This window comes from Panthera pardus, unplaced genomic scaffold (assembly GCF_024362965.1).
Source record: "Panthera pardus isolate Hobbes unplaced genomic scaffold, ASM2436296v1 HiC_scaffold_10, whole genome shotgun sequence".
NCBI lineage: Eukaryota > Metazoa > Chordata > Mammalia > Carnivora > Felidae > Panthera > Panthera pardus.
Window position 1 is genome coordinate 71,412,309 of NW_026526655.1, and position 22,737 is coordinate 71,435,045.

At 38.0% G+C, this 22,737-nt stretch overlaps 1 protein-coding gene across 6 annotated transcripts in view; it reads left to right on the top strand.

Moving 5' to 3' along the window:
- RBMS1 (RNA binding motif single stranded interacting protein 1) overlaps nucleotides 1-22,737 on the top strand; it is a 218,441-nt gene that overhangs the window by 58,102 nt on the left and 137,602 nt on the right. Inside the window, exon 1 of one of the 6 annotated variants that reach the window (XM_019457565.2) lies at nucleotides 21,063-21,168. The exons of the other annotated variants lie outside the window; for them this stretch is intronic. The gene's annotated coding sequence lies outside the window, so the exon portion shown is untranslated. Of the gene's footprint in view, nucleotides 1-21,062; nucleotides 21,169-22,737 lie in introns of those variants that run through there. 6 annotated transcript variants of the gene reach the window in all.

The following is a 22,737-nucleotide window of genomic DNA, read 5'->3' on the forward strand; positions in this document are numbered from 1 at the left end:
TAGTTTTCCTTATTTTTTTGTCAAAGATCCTTTTCATGACTAAAGTAATAAAGATTTGAAGGGATCATTAATTAATCATCAGATAAAAATAATTCTAGACTGCTGCTGGCCATAAAGTAATTGCCACATTTATCTGATGGTATATAATAGTTTGCTTCTTCATTTTTCAGGGATTTAGTAAATTATAGGCCCTTGCTGTCTAATATGGAAGCCCCTAGCTATGTGTGACATTTTAAAGTTAATTAAAATACAAAATTCAGTTTCTCAGTTAACATTAGCCATATTGCTAGTCCTCTGTAGCCACCTGTGTCTAGTGGCCACCGTATTGGACAGTGAACAGGTAGAACATGTTTATCATAGAAAATTTTAATGGAAAACACTATTGTAGACTTTCCTAACTTATGTTGCTGTTTTTCTTCTCTTGCTGTCTCCTTCAAAGGCTCTTTCTTTTGTGCTTGTTTGTTTGGGGTGAGCAACAGGGAAAAAGATCAAGCTCGTGTCCAATATGTCTGGTTTTTAGTAGCGTTGATGAAATAGTTGATAACTGGGTGGACTGGAACTATTGACTAGAGTAAGGTTTTTGAAGTACCTTTGAATTTAATTTATATCTATTGCCTGCAGCAGTGATCACAGAGGTGGCTATAGGTGGTGTTAAGTGGACTAAAATCATGTGTTAGCTAAACACTTCTCATGAGCTAGTGACTGCACTTTTCTTATGAGTATTGTTTCATTACTTCTAAAAATTTCGCTTGACTACAAACTCCTTTACTAGGTGAAAACTAGGTCACTTTGCTCATATCTAAGACATTTGAAGTAATACGTGCCCTTTTCTCAGTTTAAACAAAAATTTCTAATTCAGGGTATGTTCAGATCTTGATATATACCAATTAAAATATTGACTTTAAACAAAGGGGTCATAAAAAACGTGAGATTAAAATGATTAGGAGCTGAGTCCTTATCATAAAACCCAAAGTAAACGAGGATTGCACAATTCTGTACGTAAGAAACACGATTCAGTTGCACAGGCATGCTCCTGGATATTCCAGACTGCTTTTAAATTTATAGTGCCTCATGTTGAGAGATTGATATTGAAATATACTGGGAATTAAAATTCAGTTATGATGAATAGTTGCTAAAAAGGCTTTAAGATAGCACTGTGGAGCTGTGGTGTAAAAAAGAACAGTCTTCAAAGCCAAGCCACATTTCTTAGGATTCAGAACCAGAAAAATTGGTCTAAGTCGTGTTATTTGCCAAATGGATCTTCTGTAAAGGAAGCCTGCTTTCTATCTAATGTTGACATAATTTATGTAAAACCTGGAAACAAAGTATACCTTAATATCACTTAATATTTGCTACATGGACCAGATTTTAGCAATTCTAGTTGTAAAGCTAAAAATGAGGGGCGCCTGGGTGGCTCAGTCGGTTAAGCGGCCGACTTCAGCTCGGGTCATGATCTCGCGGTCCGTGAGTTCAAGCCCCGCGTTGGGCTCTGTGCTGACAGCTCAGAGCCTGGAGCCTGTTTTGGATTCTGTGTCTCCCTCTCTCTGACCCTCCCCCATTCATGCTTTGTCTCTCTCTGTCTCAAAAAAAAATAAATAAATAAAGTTAAAAAAAATAAAAAAAAAAAAGCTAAAAATGAAGTTTGGTTGCTGAAAACTTGAATTCTGTCAACAGAATTGTCCTAAGCATATTTTCCTATCTTTGTATCAAAACCGTGAGAGTAGATACTCACCCAGGAGATCCAGCCAGTTAGCCAGGAACCTCGAACCTCAGAAGGGAAGAATAGCTCATAGCTTATCTCATTAGATTTCCTTCATGATGTGAGTTGCTTGAGTATTGAGCAATGAGGGTGATGTCCCAGGTCTAAATCTGCTTTGTTCTAGGTAGTTGGGCAGGCTACTTAGCATATCTGTCCAGCATTCCAAACCATTAAATGAAATGCTAGTCCTGTTTCCCAATCACTCTCATGACTCATCAAGGAGTCACAGAGATTTCCCTGCAGTGTTGCAGCAAGCCTAACTTTCCTCAAAACTCTGGCTCTTTCTTGGACACACTGCCATTAGGCTACCTGCATGTCCTACGTGCTATGCTGTCTCTCACAAACATTTTATATCCCTATATCTGGATCTAGCTAAGAACTTTTCTTGGTCAGGATTGATTTGCAGCTCCTAATCTGAATTCCCCCACAGATGCCACACTGTCATTGTTGCAAGGGGTTAAATCAGTCTTTACACCTCTGTCGAATAGTGTGGCATTAAAATGACATTTCTTTGAGTTAATCATGGCCAATGTTCTATGAAACTACCATTTTCTATATTTCCTAGAGTTTAGAAGGCATTTGAGACACCAGCTGCTAAGAAAAAGCAGAGAATAGAAAAGTGTTTGTGAGAATGACAAACGCTTGTGAATTTTACTGTTTCTAGTGGGCCAGAAAAATGTGTGTAAATCTTACCTATTCTCACAGGCCCTTTGAGAACCTGTCCCACAGAGCTCTTTATAGTCACCATTTGGAGTCAATCTCCTTTTCCCTGTTCTCCCACTGTATGTTATCTAGATCTCCATCTATTACTGGTCAGGTTCTGCTTTGCCACTTGGCCATCTGTGCATGTCTCTTTCTTATTGAAACTGTCAGATTCTTTTTTGTACCTTTAGAAGCACCTATAACAATATATGTTTATACATACATATATATATATATTAGTTTCTTAAATATTATAGATTCATATTCAATAAATAGTATTGAGTGTCTACATTATACATGACACTGGTGAAAAAAAAGCAACGAACAAAAGAGATATGATCCCTTCTCTCAAGGAGGTTTCAACGGAGGATGGATATTTAAATAATAATTTAAATTACAACTTGATGAGTCCGGAAAAGGAGCTGTACCCTGTACTCTATGTGCGATTATGCAACAGGAGGGTCTAGCCTCTTCTGCGGGCGGGGGTGGGGGGGATTTTCTGGTAGGAGCGCTGTAAGTTGAGATAGGAAGGATGAACCAGGCAGTAGAGGAGGAGGACTCTATGCAGAGGGAACAGCATGTGTGGAACATGTTGCTGGATAGATTGCCTTACAGATAGAAGAGCTGAAAGACCAGAATACCTGGAACTAAGTGGGTGAGGAAGGGAATGGTGCAGGAGGAGGAGTGGATAGGCATCAAAGCTCCCAGGGATTTGTGGGCCATGTGAAGGATTTGAGTCTTTAGTGTAAGATCAAGAAAAGGTATAAAGTGGAAGATGCTTAATCTACATGTATTCAGTTAAATCCTAACAGCCTCCAGCTTCCAGCTTCTGTAAGTTACATTTGCACTCAATCTCATCTGCACTGACTGTTGGGGGAAAAGAGGAAAAGGCATAAGTTATACGGGCAGTTGGAACCTCTCTACCGAAGGATAACAAGATGCCTCTTTGGAAAAGAAACTGACTAGTAGGTTGAAGGACTATCAGTCTGGATCCAGGGTTTTCAGAATTTGAGTTTTATTCTACCTTGGATATGGACCACTCAGTTTATTCTGAAAAACTGATTTCTAGCAATCATCTTCCTCTCAGTTTACTCTTAGACTTTTGCCTAAGTGAACTAGGCCTTTCTTGAATTCTGAAACCATTCCTCCTGCCACAAACAACCCCCTGCCCACCAACACTTAACCATCAAAGGATAAATGCCAGTATTTTTCTCTTGCTGGAGCTGTGTGTCCATATCACTTGCATGAGCAGTCTCTGCGGTAAGTCTGGAGGAGACAAAGGAAGAGGTGGAGGGACCAAAATGCAAAGGAGCTGGGCTTGATATCCAGTGATTATTTTGTTGAACTGGAACCCAAGCAGACAGCTGAATGTAATGAGAAGAAAAAGGCAAGGATTTTTAAAGAGTTATTTCAGATTTAAAAATCCAGTTTCTAATAAATAGTGCTTGAAGATGCCAGTGCTTTGTGCATAGCACTTTTAAATGATTAACATTTCTTGAACATGGAAACAAAAAGGGAAGTGTGTATAAAGAGGCACAGGTTCAGAAAGGTTATTTCTGCTTTTTGAATCCTTTGGGCAAGTAAAAATACATAAATTGTTTGTATTGATCAGTTCTTACTAAAAAGAAACACTCGAAAGAATAGTTTTAAGTCAGTGCTTGGTTATTTGATAATTACTAGTATACTAGATGGAAAATAGAAAATTAGAGGTGTGTTTGTGGTAGTTTCTTTTTTTTTTTTTTTAAGTTTATTCATTTTAAGAGAAAGAGAGAGTGTAAGCAGGGGAGGAGCAGAGAGAGAGAGGGAGCGAGAGAGACTCCCAAACAGGCTCCACGCTGTCAGTACAGAGCACAACACGGGGCTCCATCTCATGAACCATGAGATCATGACCTCAGCCGAAATCCAGAGTCAGACGCTTGACCGACTGAGCTACCAGACTCCCCAAGGTGTTGTATTTTCTTATGAGAAAGATCTTTTTATTATCTCCTTCACTTAGGTGTACCTCATGATTTCTCATATTTAAATACATCCAGTTCAATTTTTTTTAAATTCTGTTTTTATTGACGTGTAGTTGACACACAATGTCACATGTGTTGAGGAGAACATCTTTTTTAAATGTAAACTCGATTTAATTTCTCGCACTCGCAGCTCTTGGACAGGGTATTTAATCTCTGACCCAGTCTCATGCTGGGAAACAGAGCCTCTGGTCAGGCTCATAGAAGACCGTGGATGTGAAAGGGCTTTTGAAAAACTATAGAGCACCATAGGAATGTATTTACTAGTGTTATTGTTTCAGTCGTCTGTTACTAAGGAACAAACCATCTCAGATTTAAAACATGATCTGTTATTTTGTGTAGTTCCCTGGGTTGACTGGGATCAGCTGTGTGGCTCTTCTGCTCCATATGACTTTGAGTCACTCACACAGCCGCATGTAATTGGGAGCTTGGCTGCAGATGGAATGTCCAAGATGGCCATAGTCACATACCTTATAGTTATCTGGCTCTTGGCTGGAGTGCCTCCATTCTCCTCTGCCAGGCTTCTCATTCTGCAGGGCTTCTCTTTCCACGTAGGCTCTTTTCTTGGATGGCAGACTAGCCTTGACCTCCTTACGTGGCAATTGGCTCAGGGCTCTTAAGGCCTAGACCTGCAAGTCACTCAGCAATACTTTTGCACTCTTCCGTTTTAGTCACAGGACCATCCCACTTTCACGGGGTTAAAAATAGGTTCCAAGTCTTGACTCAAGAGGGCAAATTCATATTGGGAAAGCATATGCAGAATGAAGGGATTGTGGCAGCCATCTTTGGAACATTCTATCACAACCATTATCATTATTTTTTTTAATTTTTATTTAATTTATTCTTTTAATTTACATCCAAGTTAGTTAGCGTATAGTGCAACAGTGATTTCAGGAGTAGATTCCTTAGTGCCCCTTACTCATTTAGCCCATCCCCCCTCCCACACCCCCCCCCCCAGTAACCCTCTGTTTGTTCTCCATATTTGAGTATCTCTTATGTTTTTCTCCCCCTCCCTGTTTTTTATTATTTTTGCTTCTCTTCCCTTATGTTCATCTGTTTTGTATCTTAAAGTCCTCACATGAGTGAAGTCATATGATATTTGTCTTTCTCTGACTGACTAATTTCGCTTAGCATAATACCCTCTAGCTTCATTCACGTAGTTGTAAGCAGGGGAGGAGCAGAGAGAGAGAGAGGGAGCGAGAGAGAATCCCAAATAGGCTCCACGCTGTCAGCACAGAGCATAACGCGGGGCTCGATCTCATGAACCATGAGATCATGACCTCAGCCGAAATCCTCAGCAAATGGCAAGATTTCATTCTTTTTGATTGCCGAGTAATACTGCATTGTATGTATACCACATCTTCTTTATCCATTCATCCATCGATGGACACTTGGTCTCTTTCCATACTTTGGCTATTGTTGATAGTGCTGCTATAAACATTGGGGTACATGTGCCCCTTCGAAACAGCATACCTGTATCCCTTGGAAAAATACCTAGTAGTGCAATTGCTGGGACGTAGGGTAGTTCTATTTTTAATGTTTTGATGAACCTCCATACTGTTTTCCAGAGTGGCTGCACCAGTTTGCATTCCCACCAGCAGTGCAAAAGAAATTATCTTTCTTTGCATCCTCGCCAACATCTGTTGTTGCCTGAGTTGTTAATGTTAGCCATCCTGACAGGTGTGAGGTGGTATCTCATTGTGGTTTTGATTTGTATTTCCCTTGATGATGAGTGATGTTGAGCATTTCTTCATGTGTCTGTCGGGCATCTGGATGTCTTCTTTGGAGAAGTGTCTATTCATGTCTTTTGCCCATTTCTTCACTGGATTATTTTTGGGGTGTTGAGTTTGATCAGTTCTTTATAGATTTTGGATACTAACCCTTTATCTGATATGTCATTTGCAAATATCTTCTATTCTGTTGGTTGCCTTTTAGTTTTGCTGATTGTTTCCTTCGCTGTTGAGAAGCTTTTTATTTTGATGAGGTCCCAATAGTTTATTTTTGCTTTCGTTTCCCTTGCCTCTGGAGATGTGTTGAGTAAGAAGTTGCTGTGGCCAAGGTCAAAGAGGTTTTGCCTGCTTTCTCCTCAAGGATTTTGATGGCTTCCTGTGTTACATTTAGGTCTTTCATCCATTTTGAGTTGATTTTTGTGTGTGGTGTAAGAAAGTGGTCCAGGTTCATTTTTCTGCATGTCGCTGTCCAGTTTTCCCAGCACCACTTGAAGTGACTGTGTTTATTCCATTGGATAGTCTTTCCTGCTTTATCAAAGATTAGTTGGCTATACGTTTGTGGGTCCATTCTGTTCGGTTGATCTGAGTGTCTGTTTTTGTGCCACTGTCACAACCATTATTGACTGAAGCTTGATAGATGAAAAGATTCCGTACTCGATGGGTAAGAAATTAGAACCAAACTCTTGGGCTGTACACTCCTGGAGATTAACGTTTCAACATCGTTTTTTAATATAAATGTGCCATGCATAATAACCATCAAATAAATCCACAGTAATTATTCTAATTGAAGGGGAAAATATATCCCCTAAAAATGTAATTCCTGATTTAGTCTTATTGTTTAATAAAGAAGAAATGCACTACAATTACATTTTATTGTTTCAGAAGTTAAATTCATTCTAGACGTTTATTGATACAAAGGGAATTTTGATCTCCCTCTAGTGGCAAAAGATTTCATTTCTTTCCCAAAGAGCTTGCTTGAAATAATAAGATGGCTGACATATATAACAGAACACAGTTTCAAGAATGACTGATTCTTACTGAGATGTATGCTTTCTCCTGGGTAAATTATGATAGGATTTTTTCATCTCTTATGAGAAACTTTAACCTTCCTAAGAAACTTCAATCATATTTTATGAAAAAAATGGAAAGGAAATTTCCTCTTAACTTTTGAAGTATAAAAACTAAAGTCTGAAGTAAAAATTATTATAGTTTGACAACTAAAATATCCAGATCCCTGATTAGAAAGTAAATTGAATTTTTAATTTTTGTCTGAAGAATATTTTTTGAACAGATATATGTATTTAATTGCAAACATTTTTAGAAAGAGAGCAATAGATAGCTATTAAAATATGGAGCTTGGAAAGCACTGATAGCCAAATTAAAAAAAAAAAAAAATAGAGGTGTCAAAACCTTATGGTTCCCTCTTAAATAAAGTTCACATTTAGATTTTCATAGCCAGTTGGGAAACAATATTCAACGTAGCTATCACCATCACTCTACCTAAAGGAAGCATGTCAAAGGGTGGGAATAGAAAAACAGCTACTATGGACTTTGTACATGAAGTTTTCCTATCCCCACCCCTCACCAGAGAGAGTTAATGATGCTCATTAACTTACTCTGTTATCTATCCATTCACAGGCAGATTAATTCCAATTTCTTTTTAAAGGACATTTTCTGTAATGCTGTCAGCAAAGACATTCTTACAAAATGCTGTTTTCTCCACTATTTGCTGAAGCTGATCCAGATTACTTTACTGCATTGTCTTGTCTGGCAGGCTGAGACCCTCATCCCTCTCTTCTTCCAGGCCAGGGATGGGAGGTAAGAATCCAGAGATTTCAGGGTGCCTGGCCGGCTCAGCTGGTAGATCATATATATGACCTCAGGGTTGGGGGTTCCAGCCCCACGTTGGGTGCAGAGATTACTTAAAAATAAAATCTTAAAAAAGAAAAAAAGAATCCATAGATTTGTTTTTTCCTTTTAAAACTTCAGAAAGTGGAACCCAGGATTATCATAATTCCCAGAGATTTTGTTTAGTTTGGGAGTAAACTATGAACTAGTAAGATTTCATAAAAACAATTAAACTATCCAATAAAAAGTTCGACTTTGTTTCTTTCCAATACCTCTTTTTAGTTCGACATTTATAACCCAGTATGTGTCTCTTGTGGTCTCGATTACATCCGGTGTTTTTAGCTGGCAGCGTTTCCTCTGTTGAGGCCCCACTTTATTTGCCAGACTTCATTTCTGTGAATATAAAGAGAGAAAACCAACTCGTATTAGAGAGTGAAACTTGAGAAAAAATTAAGTGTTAGTATAACATTGATTTTTGAAACAAAAAATGAAGCACTAAATCTGTTATAAACAAAGTGGTGGTCTGGTTATTAAAATACATAGGCTACAAAGTACATGGTAAGTCTTATAGCCATCTTCCAACCACCCTGCATGTTTTCTTTTGAATATTTATGAAAACCTAATTTAACTAACAGAGACCAAAGATTCTCCTCCCATTTAGTTGCACAGATTTGGAATAATGAAAGTGAATTTGCAATTCTTAAAGTAGTGTTTTCTTCCAGTTCTCATAGAAGTGTTTTTGGAACAGTGGTCTGTGCTAACAGCTGTATTCAATCTTGAGTAAAAGTCACTTCCTGAAGAGAATGAAATTCAACTTAACATGCGAACTTGCCTGGAACATAATCCTGTAGGGCGAGTGTACTATGTGATTATGAAACTGGACACGGGCACCCCGCTGAGGTGATTTCTTGTAAACGGTACCCAATAGAAACCATTAATCAGAGTCCGTGTTTTTAACTGGAAATTTAATAATTTAAAAGCATTGCCTCTTCATACACATAACCATATTAATTTTCAAAAACTTTACCCTTTAGTATTTTGAAAATATAATTTCCTTGTAGGATTATGTTATATGGAATCTTTACCTATGTGTCTACACACACTCATATATATAGATAGATAGAGATGTCGATATACGTACATATACGTACATACGTACGTATTTAGGCTTTTCAGAATTTTTAAATTGTGTTTTTCATGAGTTTCAGGCCAAATTTATTTTTGATTCAGTTTCATTCATTCATTTGTTTCATGAAGCCTAATTTAAATAGAATCTTTGTTCCTGACTTATAAGATTAATTGATCACACATAAATAGGAGAGATACAGCTTTAGATATTTAATATCCATTTAAAAGTATCTTTTGGATAGATATTACTGACTTTTATTCTCTTAAATAATGTACTTTTTAATTTTTTTAATTTTTTCTATTTTTTTTAAAAAGATAATGTTGTGTGGATATAACTTGGATATTGCTAAACCCAAATAGAATCATGCCTTAAATGGAAAGTTTTTACTTGAGTCAGTTGTTTATGTCACAGATCACTCTTTTGCTGTCTAAACCACGAATGTATAGGTTTCAATCAAGACCGTCAAAGTAGAGATAAAGTCTAACACATTAAGCTAGAATTAACAAATAAGCATATATAAAAATTCTAGACTTCTCAATTTGTAGGAATCAAAACCATTTCCCACTTTACTTTGGTAACAGAGAAGGAACTAGGCTGTTTTCATTCCCTGACAAAATCACTAAGTTGCCTTGAAGACCTTTGTTTATAATGTTTTTGTGCATTCTCTTCCTCTGGACATGCTCCCCTCCCTCTAGTGAGATACTAATTAAAGAGAGGCCACTGTGACCCTAGGTTGTTTAGAAGTCACCAGGGAATGAGGCGGCAGCAGAAATCTGGAAAGGAAGTGCTCATTCCCAAAATATAACACAACCCTTAAGACCATCTTATCAAAAATCTGTTGGCTTTTAATAGCAAAAAGATGTCTCCTTTGATTTAAAACATAGATTTAAAACCAAAATAGAATCTCCAAGACGGACTTACTTAAACAATACATAGTACATACACTTTTTAGAAGAATTTGTAGCAAATAACATTATCTCTTGAGACACTGAAATATATAAACATTGAAGACATATTTTAAGTTTGATGAAGGTTAGTCTAATTTGTATGTGGGTTTTGGGGGGGCTGGAGGGGTGTAAAATTCTTTTACAGAATTTGAGATAACTCAGATTTTCTGGGGTTTTTTTGGTTTTTTGGTTTTGTTTTGTTTTGTTTTTTTGTTTTGTTTTGTTTTGTTTTGGACACCAGGCAACACTTTAATTGGGATGATAAGAAAGATGAATGTGATACGTGCTGATCATACAGGTAAAATTAGGGCAATTTCATTAGTAATAAATGATTTGAAAGAAAGTGGAAATAATTTAGTAATTTAATAAGCAGCTGGTACTGCCTGACATCATATTATTTCCATCTTGAAATGACTTGATATTGCTAAGTGGTAACTTCCAAGAAGCAATTTCTTATACAACTATGTTGTTTGTGTTCGTTTACTAAGATGCTTTTGATTGCAAGTAATAGAGACCCACTATTGTTTGTGTTAAGTAATAGGGTTGTGATGGTTCTGAGAATACGTAAGGGCATCAGAATCTCAGCTCTGAGACCAGACCTCACGTGAACCCTGGAAATCTGCCTTCCTAGGCCTCAGGAAGGGCAGGAACCATAGTAGCTATGGCCTCATGGAGACCAACTGGATGACCGCTCTCAGTTCAAGGCACAAATTCAAGAACAGCAGGTTTAAAGTTTTCCTCTTCAAATTCCACCATTTCTGTCAGCTGGTTTCTGTGTCTGGCTATTTTGCTTCTTGCCGGCATCTCATTCCTCCACTCCTGTGAGTCTCAGTGTTGCTGAAAACCCCTGCCCTGTGAGTCACTATTCTTCTGTCTCATTGTTTCTGCATCCTGCCAACTTCAGCTTAGTCACGGCCCCCAGCGACTTCATGGCCTTCCTCCGTAGGCCCAGCACCCCGCAGTTGGACTATGGTTGGCTCCCTGTATATATTCTCTCTGAATGAACAGACGAAGAACATCATTAGATTTAAAGAGTAACTCATCGTAATGAGCTAACAATATACCAAATAACTAAAAGGCAGCTGGAAGGGGAAAGATTTTTTGAAAAAAAAAATTTTTTTTAATGTTTATTTATTTTTAAGAAACAGAGATAGAACACGAACAGGGGAGGGGCAGTGAGAGGGAGACATAGAATCCGAATCAGGCTCCAGGCTCCAGGCTGTCAGCATAGAGCCCAACACAGGACTCTAACTCATGAACCAAACCGCGAGATTATGACTTGAGCCGAAGTTGGATGCTTAACTGACTGAGCCACCCAGGTGCCCTAAGATATTTTGAAAATTTTAAGAGACCTTTGGCTCAAAAAATATTCACTGTAATAATAGTAAAAAATTACTTGTTTACAGAGGCACTGAAGGATTTTATATGTTTAAACTTGAGAGTCCAGACTATCACATTAAAAGATACTTTATTTTTAAAATATTTATTTATTTATTTTTGAGACAGAGAGACAGACAGAGAGAGAGAGAGAGAGAGAGCGTGAGCTCAAGTAGGGGAGGGGTAGAGAGAGGGAGACACAATCCAAAGCAGGCTCCAGGCTCTGAGCTGTCAGCATAGAGCCCAATGTGGGTGAGATCATGACCTGGGCCAAAGTTGGATGCTTAACCAACTGAGCCACCCAGCACCCCCCCCACGCCCCGCCGGTGTTTTTTCAATGTTTGTTTATTTATAAAAGATACTTTAAATTCCCTTACTTCTGTGTTGCCCCATTTAGGTAGCTAAACGCCTAACTGTTTGAAATGGAGATAATTGGGAGCTTCAGATCTTAATCTTAATTGTCTGTGAATAGATAGATTTTCAATTCCCTATTGCCTTAACACAACCATCCCTTTTATGACAGTTTTTAAAATCCCGTGCCTACCTATAGCTACTCATCTTTTAACTTTTGGTTGCTCAGGGTACCACAGTAAACACCAGGAAGGAGTTCTCAATTCTTCCCTCCTTTGCTTGCTTTTTTTTTCTTTTTAAATAGGAAAGAATGGTTTTGAAGTTCCTTCCGTAAATGAAATCGTTGCTAGTTTCTGCCATTTAAATGATAGTTTATAAGTGGACAGCAAATATAATTAGACCCAAATGTGTAATTTTTCTTTTTATTTAAAGGTTTTCAACTAAATGTTGGGTTAAAGCATTTTAAAATTTAGTTGCTCAGCTATCTTTTCCTAGAGCATGAATATCCAAAGTTGTCAGTTAATGGGGCTTCCATCCCCACTGCATTTTGGAAACAATCAGCATTCTCAAATGCATTTCAGTATTTTCCCTCCTTAGGGTAAAGGTGCTTTTCAGATTCTGAAAGTTTTCTGTGTGAAAACAAAACAAAAACAAAATAAATAATAAAAAGTGCTACATACATATGAAGAAAATGTTCTCTTTAATTTTATGAAAACGGTACTTTTTCCTAGATTCATAAGTCAATACATTTAAAATAAGTTTTGTTTATAGAGTTGCAGCTGTGTGCAAGGCATTAAGATAGACCCCTAGCTCTTGACAAGCTTGCTTTCCAGCGAAACACACAGATATAATCAAAGTACAGCACAAGTGGCCATAGGAGGGAGCATATTGATTTCAGTAGTGACACCAGATTAAAGCAGTGAATGCTGACTAGGGGAAATAGAGGCTCAAGGAAGTCTGAACCATGGGTCTGGATCCCTAGAGAAAAGCTAAGATTGGATTTCTAGATGTGGACTCCTTTGTCCAGGGTGATTACTGGAGCGCTAGTTGTGAGTAAACTTGTATATGGAAAAAAATCTAGAGCAAGGTAACAGATAGGACCAAGGAGGATGACCAAAAGGGGTGACATCTTGGAATTCCTTGAAGATGGGTGACAGAACTAAATCATGTTGGATAAGAGGATGAAGAGGTGATGGTGGGTGAGTAGTGGGGGGCATGAGCCAAATTACCGTAGTCCGTAACTAGAATGGGAAGTGAAAACAAACAAACATCCACTGATGAACAGTCTTCAGAGAACTCTGGCAATGAAGGAGAGAAGGAATAAAACAGCTTAACCAAGGAAGCATTTCTCTTTTTTTAAGGTAAAGAAGGCACAAGCAAGTTACTTTACAGGGAAAAGAAGCTATTGCATGCACTGTTCTTCTTTCTAAAAGAAAAATATATTAATGTATTACTTTTATAGTGAAATAAACATTAAGTAGCCCACCAAAAATTAAAGAGAGAAAGAAAGAAAGAAAGGGCAAACCATTACAGAAATTGAGTTGGAGAGACAGGTGAGGGTGATGGGGAGAGCAGGTAATAAGGAAATTCATTTGAAATCAAGGACACACACACACACACACACACACACACGCACGCACACTGGAGAAGGAACGAGGGAAGTTTACGCAAATAATGTTAAATGATCTCTACCTTATCATTTGGCAATGAAGAGTGAGATTGAGAGTTTGAGGGAAAGAATGAAAAGGTTTGGGATTAATTCTCTGTGAGAAGGGGTAGGGAGCCCCTTGGAAATGAGTAAAATGAATGCTAGTGAATTATTAATGAAGCCTATAGGCGTAGTTATGATTTGTAGTTGTTAGCAACTCAGGAGAAGGAATAGAAAAATCTGATGGTTAAAGTGTTCATCTGAAAGATTAAAAGGGCTGTGGATACTGGATACTGGGTACTAGAAATAACAAACTTGGGATACCTGATTTGGGGATCTAGATTGGTTGGAAGTACGTGAAGTGTGGGGAAGGGGTGCTGTTGGTGACAGGAGTGACATGATAAAGCAGAGGAATGGGAGCATAAACAGAATGAAGAGGAAGCTGAAGTTTCTACATCTGGGATTTAAAAAATACAGGTGTTATGGACAGTAAAGAAACAATGCCTGTAAAATACTAATAACAATGTTTGGCACATTGTGCACTCAAACAGTGTTGTCTAATACTATTATTTTTCTATTAAGAGTACAGGATAGATGGAAGAATGGTAATTTCAGACCTTGATGCCATGCAATGACATTAGTCCTTGAGGCAAAGTGGATAGGCAGGTGTGGCTGGAGTGGAGTTCAAGGATCTGTGAGGTTGGGGTTTTAGAGGATGTGGTATCACCTACAAAAAGCCCTTAGTTATGTGCTAAATTCTCTGAAGGTAAGTAAATGATAACTAGTCTTTGTAATTTAACAAACTGATGTGTCTTACTTGCTTCTTCCCAAAACTGTAAAGGAGATACTGTTACTTTCTCCCTTTTTACAGTTAGATTGAGATGAAGATTGCTAAACTAGCAAGTGGTAGAATGATCTTTTGAACGTGGTAATTTTTATTGAAAGTGAATGCCTGTCCACTACTCCATATTATAAGTGGCAATGGCAACCTATAGGTGATAGATGGAGATGGAGTGCATTTTGAGCACTGTGCTGTTCTGCATTGAAGAGGAGCAAGGAAGAGGCAGGTGCCTCTTCGTGTGGGAAGTCAGAGGAATCAGCCACTGGAGTTTCAAGGAAAATTGTGTCATCAGGGGAAAGTCCTTCCCAGCTGCTCTAATCATTCTAAAACATATTTTGGTACCATTTTGGGTTTTAATAAATATAAGCTCACTTGAGAAAACAGTCATCTCTAAGCCTTCTTAGGTCAAGAGGCTGTAATTTTCATACACTTTATAGGAAGGCTTCTTTCTTTTCATAGCAAAACTTTATATGTATAGTATGTTATAGGTGTATCTATTATATTGATATTTATATATCTATATAAATTGTTATATGTATTGTTATATTTGTATATAGATACATCTGTTATATATCATGTGTATGTAGAGAGAAACAGAGACAGACAGACACAAAACGGGGGAGGTAGAGAGGCAGAGAGGGAGGGAGGGGAATAAAGAGAGAGAGTAAGCGAATGCACGCACATGAGCACACGAGTGCTGAAGTTAAATGGTTATCTTTTCTGGGTTCCTGTAACCACTCTCTGTTTCATTCTTTATAACAACGCTGTTCAGATAAGGATGGGAGTGTGTGTCCTCATCATTTCTGACTCTGAATTGTGCAGAGTAAGACACAGTGACTGATGGGAGTATATATAGCATTCTTCAGGTGTGCTGGACTAGAAAAGACGCTGAGAACAGCTGACTTATGGTGAAGCCAGGTCAGTAAGGACTTGCTGAGCTCTCCGAAAATGCCTTTCAGTATAGTAAATAGTGGAGAGGACATGGCACATCTTGGCCATAGTTTCATCAGCTGAGGAGTTTATAATGTAAAGACACTAAGTTGACCTAATTCAGGCTTTACTACGGTCATTAGAAAATATAGTGAGAGATCTTGGAAAATAAATGAGAGTAGGAAAAACTCAGAGGGGGAACCATGAGCTGTGATTTCAACAGAGTAAACAGGGAGGGATGAATGTGGTTTGGCTGATGGAAAAACAGAGGCTATTTCCTGGCAAAACTCAGAACCAGAACAGAGTGAGTTCGTGGGCAGCCAAAACACAAACAGTCATTGGAAGAGAGGTAAAGGCGGAGAGGAGTTGGAAGTAGAGTGCTTTATAAGTGATGTTCAGAAATTTGCATTGGATGTGGAGATTTTAGGAAGTAGAAAGAGAGGACCAGAGGGGTCATAAAGAAGATATTTGGAAGTAATATATGTAACAATTTGGAATTAATAGGGACCAGTCAGGGGGAGAAACAGAAGACATCCCAGCATTTCTAGCTTGAGGAAACTAATAAATAAAAGATACAAAAAAAGAAGAGTCAGTAAGAACCGAAGAAATGCTGCTAATTTAGAAATCATGGGTTCTCACTGTCAAGTGTAGAAACTGGCTGAATCTTACCTGTTTAATCACTTGGATTTGTAGTATTTTTCTAACAGATTCACTATTACCTTTGTACCATCTAGATTTAGTCTCATATCTCAACTTTTGAATGTTTTTTCTTTTTTAGGAGAGATTCATGGAGGAAAGGGTAAAAATGGGTGGATAAAATAGTTATTTAAAAGTCCTTTGTAGGGTGTTGGAGCTCCCAAAATCCATTTGCTTTGGTTTCTGGATCCTCTGAAAATCAACCTCACAGGCTTTTAATACACTGATATCACCCAAAAATACTCTGGTTATGGGAATTTTCAAACCTACTTTAACGTTTATTTATTTTTGAGACAGAGAGAGACAGAGCATGAACGGGGGAGGGTCAGAGAGAGGGAGACACAGAATATGAAACAGGCTCCAGGCTCTGAGCTGTCCGCACAGAGCCCGACGTGGGGCTCAAACTCACGGACTGCGAGATCATGACCTGAGCCGAAGTCGGCCGCTTAACCGACTGAGCCACCCAGGCGCCCCCAAACCTACTTTAAAGTAGAAACATTAGCTTCAACAATTATCAACAATTTGTCCATTCTTAGGTACTGATAGAACTATTAAAACTGTCGTGTGACACAATGAAAAGAATCACATGATATTCCATTACAAGAGCCTGTACACCTACTTTTAAAAAAAAATCTGGTAATCAGGGGTGCCTGGGTGGCTCAGTCGGTTAAGCGTCCGACTTTGGCTCAGGTCATGATCTTATAGTTTGTCAGTTCGAGCCCCACGTCAGTCTCTGTGCTGACAGCTCAGAGCTGGAGCTTGTTTCAGATTCTGTGTCTCCCTCTTTCTCTGCTCCTCCCCCACTTGTGCTTTGTCTCTCTCTGTCTCTCTCTCTCTCTCTCTCTCTAAAAAATAGACATTAAAATAAAATTTTTTAAAAAATTTGGTAATCACCAAAAACTTAAATTATGAGTTTTTAAATAAAGGGGACAGAGAGATGTAGAAACAGGGGAAATCAGTTTCTTCAGTGAGTTGCAATATTTTGTAACCTGATATACTTCTCAGTATTGCTTAAGTTAATTCTAAGACTTCTTTAAAGAGGCCCTAAAATAGCATATATTTTCAAATCACTCAAGAGATCATGAATTACAGATTCTGGAATGATATTCTCTAACACTTAAGAAGTTTGGCTGATAAATTAGAATTTATAATTTGTCATTGAATTAACATGTCTCAAAAATATAAGGTGGTTGGACTTTTATGAAATTATAGTGTCTGTTCGAATAGGACTTACCTGCATTTGAAGACATTATTCATTCATTCATTGATTCATTCATACACTCATTGAACCAATATTTGAATGCCTGATATGTTCTAGGCCCCGAATTAGGGGCTTAGGATATACTAGCAGTTTGATGTGTTAATAATTCCTATAAGATGATTTTCATTGTGAAATCAATTACAGTTTTCTCTTACTACAAGGGAAACGTTACAGATAAGTGAAATTCATAGGTGGTTCCCAAGCTTATGGAGACTGTAGGTTGGTCCAGACTATAGGTTATTGACTTACCTGATTCACATAAAAATTACTTTTCCGATCTGAAACCCGAAGAAGACTGAGAACTGGCACTCCAGGTCCTGCAAAAAGATGGAAATCCATTTGTAAGACACATAGGTTCGAATTGATGCCGTGTGCCAAAACTGTACTGATGCCTAATCTTGGGAATGTGTGTGTATGTCTCTGTATACATCTGTGTGAGTAAAACCTGATAAAGACGTAACAGTCCAGGATGAATGGTCTGAAGTCCTGTTTGCAACTGACAACTCTAAAGCACCACCAATAGCAAGAAGTGTGGAATGGAGAAATCTGGTAAATATCTACAGATTGAGGTTCATCTCCATTTACCCTTTCTTATTACATAAATGCATGGTATAAAACACTGTGGGCGTAATTTGAAATGATTGTAGGGAGATGGCTGAGGAGAGGAGCAGACAGTTGAGTTTGTTCTTTTGTAATGGATGCCTTTGTGAGATAAGGGTAAAGTTTCTCATTCTGACACTGGGAGACTGTGCTCACCGCTTGTAAGACATACTGTCAGATCGCCTTGGAAGAACGGAGTCTGTTCGTCATTAACTTGTAACCTCTTAGTAGCTCTGTGTTCTTATGAAGGTTAAAAATGAGTGTTTGAAAAAATAGATTTCTCCAGTCTAGGCTATGAATAAAAAGAACATGCGCATGCATTGTGTTCATGTACCTGTATGCCATCTCTACAGAGTCTAAGACTCGCCTTTTTCACATTTCAACGTCTCTGAAGTCAGGATCCATCTTATAATTTATGATGTCTTATAATTACTGTTGTCCATTTTTTTTCAAATGTTGACATGTAATTATCAAGCATCTTACAATCAGTTGCATCTTAGATTGCACGCTATACTGTTTATATCCAAATATTTCGAGGACACTGATCTGAGAGAGATGAGTAGGACCTTTGTCTTCCCCAAGAAGTAAAGCAAGAAGATTTATTCTGACAGTAACAGTTTAGGTCAAAAGAAACCATTTGGTTATGGAGTTCTATTTCCTTAATAAGTCACACACAAATGCAAAATGCACCATTTATTACAACCCCTTTTATAATCCCAAGTGATCTAAAAATTAGGATGAAAATTCATCGTGTTTAATCATAATTTGTAAAGCTTATTCTTTTTTTAAAATGTTTATTTAGAGAGAAAGAGAGAGAGTGGGTGATGGGGAGAGAGAGAGGAGAAAGAGAATCCCAAGCAGGCATAGCACAATCAGCATAGAGCCCAACACGGGGCTCAATCCCATGAACCGTAAGATCATGACCTGAGCCGAAATCAAGAATTGGATGCTTAACTGACTGCACCACCCAGGTGCCCATATAAAACTTATTCTTTAAGATTTGATCACTCCAGGGGCACCTGGGTAGCTAGCTAGTTGGTTAAGAATCTGACTTCGGCTCAGGTCATGATTTCATGGTTCATGAGTTGCAGTGCTGTGTCGGTCTCTGTGCTGACAGCTCAGAGCCTGGAGCCTGCTTCAGATTCTGTGTCTCCGTCTCTGCCCCACCCCCTCCAAATAAGTAAACATTAAAAAAATTTTTTTAAAGATTTGATCACTCCCTTTTTCACATTCAGCTCTTTCTAACTTCAGATAATCATGGTTTTGAAAAATGGTTGAAAATCATTATTTGTGCTACTTGTGTATGTGTGTGTATAAGAAGGCTGACTTGCCTCATCCATTCGTGACTCCAACAAAACCTACTATATACAGGACAGTGGGTTAAGAAACTCATCAGAAATTTACAGACTCTTTAAGTCATCTTATAAGACTTTTAAAGCTCAAAGTAAGATGACCCTGCCCTCACTTTTATGGGTAGGGAAGTGTGGAACACAGAGAAAAAACACTATACCATCTTTAGAAGACATTGTCCTGGGATAGGTTCAGATTTGGAGGCCATGAAACATAGAACTTTGTAATAGATATGGCTAAATATGGGTAGATGGAATGAGTTTATTATTGGTCAGGATGTCCAAGAAGAGACCGTAGAATTCCTTCCATTATTGCAATATTTATTGAATGATTGTTATATGCCAGGCACAGGGACTGACCCTTAATAATCCTTTCCTACCTTGAGATTCTACATTTCCAGGCTTCATGAGCTAGGGCATGTTGTTTAACCTAGTTGAGGCTGTCTCACCTGTTCAAAAAAAGTAGAGAATGCCTGCCCTGCCTCCTTCCCTGAGATTTTAATATGGTTACATACAATAAAGCATTTTGTAAATTGTAACATTTTTATATATTCATTTTTTCTATAAGTGTTAAATATATTTGTACATATATAAAATATTATATAAATTGTGTGTGTATGTGTGTGTGTGTGTATGTGTGTGTATATATATATATATATATATATATATATATATATAAAACGAATTTGCAAAATGTCTTCAGAAGTTATCTGCTTCCTCCAGCTTAGAAGAATCTAACATGATTTTAAAAATTAATAATCCTTTAGTTGAAACATTATCATATTTGCCATGAGATCAAGTATTAGGTGGGAAGCTGAAAGGAGGGTGGTTCTGGGAGGATCCACTTAATATGTTGTCAGCATTCTGGGAGTGTTCTTTATAGCTTGGAATTAGGAATTGCTGATGTCATGATCAGTCATATTGTCCTGACAACATCAGAATTTCCTCATTCGCCTTCTCTTCGCTTGGGGAGTATCAATTTGTGACAGGTTTGTCATCAGTTTGCCCCATGTATTAGATAACCCAGAACTAGTCATTCTTAAGGACACTTAGGGTGGGGAATTTTTATAAGCTCTGTATGTAGCCCTTCCAGAACTTTTAACGAAATACTCTAATGTTGAAAAGTTTGCCATCATACACATTCAACTGAATAGAAATTCATTTCTAATTCTTTATTTTCTTATTTGAACCTTTACATTTATAATTCAGTGGAGAATGAAAAGCTTTTCAGCATCTCCATTTGGACATAATTAATTGTCCTCTCATCCTTTAGACATAGTTTAATGGTAATCTTAGCAACAGAGGAGAAAGGAAATTGTTTCATTGGGTTTTTTTTCTTCTGTGTTTTAAAGGCTTGAAAACCTCATTTGCGCTATGGATCCCAGGTTTTGGATGAACATTGGTTATGTCCCCCAGACATTTGGGGAAGTCTTAGGATAACCTTTTGTGAATCTGAGCTTACATAAGGATTTTGTTTGTCCCATGTACAGTTGTTCACTCTGTACTCCAAGTTGTCATTTCAACAGTTGATTTTTACTTATGGAAAGGATATGGTCATTCCAGGTTCAAACTTTGTTTTTCATTATTTAGAGATTTTTTTTTGGCCCTACTTCTACAAATTCTGTTGATACCCTAAGTCCTTTCTGTCTCTTCTCAAGTAGCAAGAGGTGGATGTGATTGCTGTTTCCACAGCACAGAAGCCTCTCCCTTCCTCGCCTCAGCGCTTTGCCTTGGCCATAGTTTGCTGGCATACAATAAATGACTATGTTAACTTACATCTCTTTAGGAAAACTGTAACTTCAGAGATCACCTAATATCCTTCATAATTTGTATGTTTTACTATAATTCATGGACAGTTCATTGAATTGAAGTATTCTGAAAACAAACACTTGTTTTCTTATAGGCTTGCTATAGAATGGAGAATAATAGCCCCAATTCTACATTTCCACAGTGCAAGAATATAGAGGATTGAGGCATCCATCCAGGTAATTTAGGAAAACAGTAATCCACAGTAAATGAACAGAGCTCTTTGTCCTGGTTTTCCAAATAGTTGACTCTCCTTTATTTTGTTATAGAATTTGATGCAAATTCAATGTAGTACAAAATAAAACAAAAATCCTTAGTTTTTAATTTGTATAACCTTCAAACCTATACAAATTTTTAATTTGTATAACCTTTAATTTGTATAACCCCCTGGGACAGGGGTCCCAGATTGTATTTTTTTTGAAAAGAATAAGAACCCATATACCTGTTTTTTTAAAGAAACTTTTAAATGTTTATTTTTGAAAGAGAGAGAGAGAGAGAGAGAGAGAGCACGTGCACACATGGGGGAGGGGCAGAGAGAGAGGGACAGCCCAATGCAGGACTCCCAGCTCACAAACCCTGAGATCATGACCTGAGGCAAAGTCAGATGCTTAACCCACTGAGCCACCTAGGCGCGCCACCCCCCCCACCCCCACACATATACCTATTTTTATAGAAAAACTTTGGAAAGAAATCTAACTCACAGAGAACCATTATTCCTGAAATATGAGTAAGCTTTGAATTTTTAAACTATTCTATAAGAGCAAGGCAGTAACTAATTTATGAACAGATTATATCCAAAAGTTTTTTAATGTACGATTTGCTTCAGATTTGCAGGATGTTTCTCCATAGAGAGGAAGGTCCTAAATGGTGATGAGGATTTTAGCTGACCTAGAAGCATCTATGAATCCCACAATGAAACTAATCACTAATATTGTCTCCCACTACTTTTCAAGGGAAAGTTTGTTTTCAGTTCCAGTGCAGGTTTCCGGAAGTGCCTTCCACCTAAATACCATCCTAGCTTCTGGAAGATAGTTCTTCCTGTATCTCTTCCAACTCCTTCCTACCAACTATCCCAGAAAATAAAACTGGTTCAAGAGAGGAGTTACATCTTAGTAACCATCAGTTTGATTTTTTTCATGTTTGTTTTTGAGAGAGAGACTGGGGGTGAGGGGCAGAGAGAGAGGGAGACACAGAATCTGAAGCAGGCTCCAGGCTCTGAGCTGTCAGCACAGAGCCCTATGTGGGGCTCGAACCCACAGACCACGAGATCATGACCTGAGCTGAAGTCGGCCACTTAACCGACTGAGCCACCCAGGTGCCCCAGTAATCATCAGTTAAAAGAGATTTAGGAGCTAGTTTATGTCAGAGTATGTGTCTGTACCATTTACTGTATATTCTAATACTGAAAAGCTTGCCTACATATTTAACTGAATGAAAACTCAACATTATTCCATAGCCTCTTTTTAAAGTTTATTTATTCATTTAGAGAGAGAGAAAGCGTGCACGTGCAGGGGAGGGCAGAGAGAGAAGAAGAGAGAGAGAATTCCTCGTGGGCTCTGCACTGTCAGCACAGAGCCCAACACGGGTCTCGGGGCTTGAAGTCACAAACCCAGATATCAGGACCTGAGCCGAAATAAGGAGTCAGACACACTTAACTGACTGAGCCCACCCAGGCGCCCCTCCATAGCCTTTTTTATTTTTTTATTTTTTTTATTTATTTTTTTATTTATTTTCAATATGTGAAATTT